This window comes from Poecilia latipinna, unplaced genomic scaffold (assembly GCF_001443285.1).
Source record: "Poecilia latipinna isolate Pla-1442-1.1 unplaced genomic scaffold, P_latipinna-1.0 Scaffold94, whole genome shotgun sequence".
Classification (NCBI taxonomy): Eukaryota; Metazoa; Chordata; class Actinopteri; order Cyprinodontiformes; family Poeciliidae; genus Poecilia; species Poecilia latipinna.
In genome coordinates, this window is record NW_015112710.1 from 113,396 (window position 1) to 116,627 (window position 3,232).

At 38.3% G+C, this 3,232-nt stretch overlaps 1 protein-coding gene across 2 annotated transcripts in view; it reads right to left on the minus strand.

Annotated features, from left to right (window-relative positions):
* The window catches only part of LOC106941666 (G-protein coupled receptor 98-like), a 122,763-nt gene that overhangs the window by 112,071 nt on the left and 7,460 nt on the right, over window positions 1–3,232 (minus strand). The gene's annotated exons all lie outside the window — the stretch shown is intronic.

Sequence of the window (3,232 nt, forward strand, 5' to 3'; positions counted from 1 at the left end):
AAAGAGAAACGACTCTGTCATTAAAATTGACTACTATAACAGAGGTTCCAGGACATTTGCGTGTCTCTTCTCTGCACAAATTCACACCGGTCATGCAATCGGACAAAATAACCGATTCTGACAAGGATAGGCACAGAAATAGACAGCGGTATATACAGAAAGATTGTAAGACATGGCAGAGGGAAAGAAATACACTATAAGGTAAAACTATTTACAACTCTTGGACATTTCATTGTATTTTATTGGTACTTTTTCTGACAGAGCAACACATAAGAAGTGCATAATACTGAGATAGAAAGAAAATTGGGGACAGGGGGTTCTTTCCATCTCAATTTTAACTAATAAAAGCCGAAATTTTTGAGCTACATTTGTATCCAGCACCTTCTGATAGGTGTAAATAATATCCAGTACAACAAATTGCGATCAGTCATTTACCTAGTGGCAAGTATGAACCACTTCTCTATAAATGGCACAACAGCAAATATAGCAAAGCACTGCATTTCAATCTAAACTATTAGACTATTAGAAGAGCATTAATCCGAGGAGCAGGCAAGAGACCCATGGCAACTCTGGAGGAGCTGCAAAGATCCACAACTCAGCAGACAGAAAAAAACTTTCAACAGATCTTTACCATGAACACACCATCCCCACACACCAATTTATGATTTTGATGTAAGTTGTGTTTGTCCATCATGTAAAATCCACATTAAATGCATTGAAGTTGGTTGTTGTAATGTGATGGAATGGAAAAAGGGTACGCGTATTTTTACAAGCCACTGTAAATGGTAAACTGTACAAAGCCAGTCCTCAGGGGCATATACACATTCTAAGTGCTTTGTGGTGGGATGTCAAATTTGTTATTTACTGCAACACTGAACATATAAATGGCTCATTTGAGCTTCGTGAGGTCAACTTTACTCTTCTTCAAAGGAAAAGGCAAACATGTTCAGCTTCACAAAACTAAACGCAAACACAGAGTGTGACAAACAATTCCACTGTGCCGTCCAATAGCTATAGGCAAAATACAAAACGTCTGTTTATTCGATCGGCTTGTGCATGATTGCCTAATGTTCCGTGTTTGGCACCAAACCACAGAGCCTCCTGTGCTGTTTACTGAACCAGGTCCTCTTTGAGCTGTTTTCCACACTAAGTGATGCCACCAGACCAATAAGTGTCAGGCCCTACCTCAGAAACCACCCACTGCCCGTTCTCAGCCCAGCGCAGCCACGGCTGCCATTCCTACTTAGCGTCCCAGTCCATAATTGTGCTTCACAAGTTATTCTGTCACTGGTATTTTTAGATCAGCAAATGTTCCCGCCGAATAGAAGAAAAAAGAAAAACGTTGGGGAGAAGAAATTAAGAAACTTAATAACTGGGTAGAGCTTAAACATGCATCTTTAAATCTGACAAAAGTTCCCTACTTGTTGGATTTGTTTTGGAAAAGCTCTGGAGCTGTATTTATTTTGAGAGGGGAAAACAAAAATCCTTCCACAAGAAGGGAATAACTTTTTCTTCGCAACAATGCTGGAGTCGTATATTGCAACAAAAATGTTCGATTAAACCAGGGAGGACTCAGAAACCAACTGAATGGACACCTCTCTAAAGACGAAAAATCCATGAGGACCGCCCTCTGACTATTGTCAGATGATACTTTTCAAAGCAACCACTTATACTTCAGGGACAGGAGACTGCCAATCAAGTGTGCAATTTGCTGTGAAAAAAGAAACAGAGAGAGAGAGCTAGAGCTTTCCTGATGCATTGTCCACACGGATTTGGTTGGCTGCTCTCAACTTCAGCCAATAACATCTCATCTCCTACCAAAAACTAGAGTTTTCTTCTTTTGGTATAGTGGGAAAGAAGGGATAAAGAAAAGGGAAGTGGTTCCAATTGAGGAAAAGCAATTTTGAGTGTTTTCCAGTTTTGGTCGACTGATTGGCATGTATGACAGAGTTACAGAAAAAAAAAGAAAAAAGAATACTCCCAGAGGATTAAACAAGGTTTTGTCCTCAATAGCCTCACAGACCAAAGAGAAAAACTAGAAAGAGTATTGCTTCATTGCATGTAACTGGTTGGAATCTGGATGAAATGCTAATTACTCTTCAAATGAGTTCAAAGGACCAGTTCAACACAGAAGGTAGGCTCATTTTGAGAGAAAATTGGTTTGATTCACAACTCGGTGCCCAGTGCACAAATTTAAGGAGCATTCTTTTGTTCCCTTGTGATCCCTTTTGTTATGAATGGTGGTTTCAAACTTTGTCACACACAGCTTTCTATCCATTAGCTACGATCATGTTTAGCATACTGGCCACCTCTCCAACAGAGTCCAAAGCTTCCTTTTAACACTCACTTATTTTTTGTCTCAGCTCTACTCAACTATTTCCATAGGACATGCACCAACACACACATCCTTAGTACATTGGATGTGAGATGTGCCCTCCTTAGGGAAAACTGAGAATATTTGCTCATTACTGTGTTGCCACTGATAGTGGTACATGCCCATAAGAACAAATTTCTCTCCATCCTGTGAACAAATGTGCTACATGAACCTGCTCACAAAGACATATAAAACAAATGCAGCAGCCATATTGGATGCTTAAAACGATCAGTTTCTCTGATAAATATGTTTGAGTGAAATGAACATTGGTCTTTTATTCTATGAACTACTGACAACATGTCATGAAATTCCAAGCAAAAATGTAGTATTTATTTGCAGAAAATGATAAACGGTCAAAATAACAAAAGAGATGCAGTGATTTCAGACCTAAAATAATGCGAAGAAAACAAGTGCGTATTCATTTACAGTCAACAATATTAATGTATTAAGTCAGGAAGAGTTCAGAAATCAATATTTGGTGGAATAACCATGAGGTTTTCAATGGAGTTCAGTGCCGTGATCTCTTTGTTTTTTTTGTTGGTTTTTTTTTGGGTTTTTTTCAGAGCTTTATAACAGAGCAAAAAGTATTGTGCACTAGTTAGTGACACAGTTGCACTACTGAATGTTATTCTTGTAGAAAAGGTAGCCTTTCAGATGTTGGATAATTTTTTTAGACAAAGGTTTTGTCTTTGCTGAGTTCTCAACAAAATTATTCTAAATCAATGTTAAAATTGGTTATTTAAAACATAATTCATTGAGGTTGGGAAAATATCTGTCAGTTATAAAACAATGAATTTGAATTATCCTGATGGATGGATGGATGGATGGATGGATGGATGGATGGATGGATGGATGGAT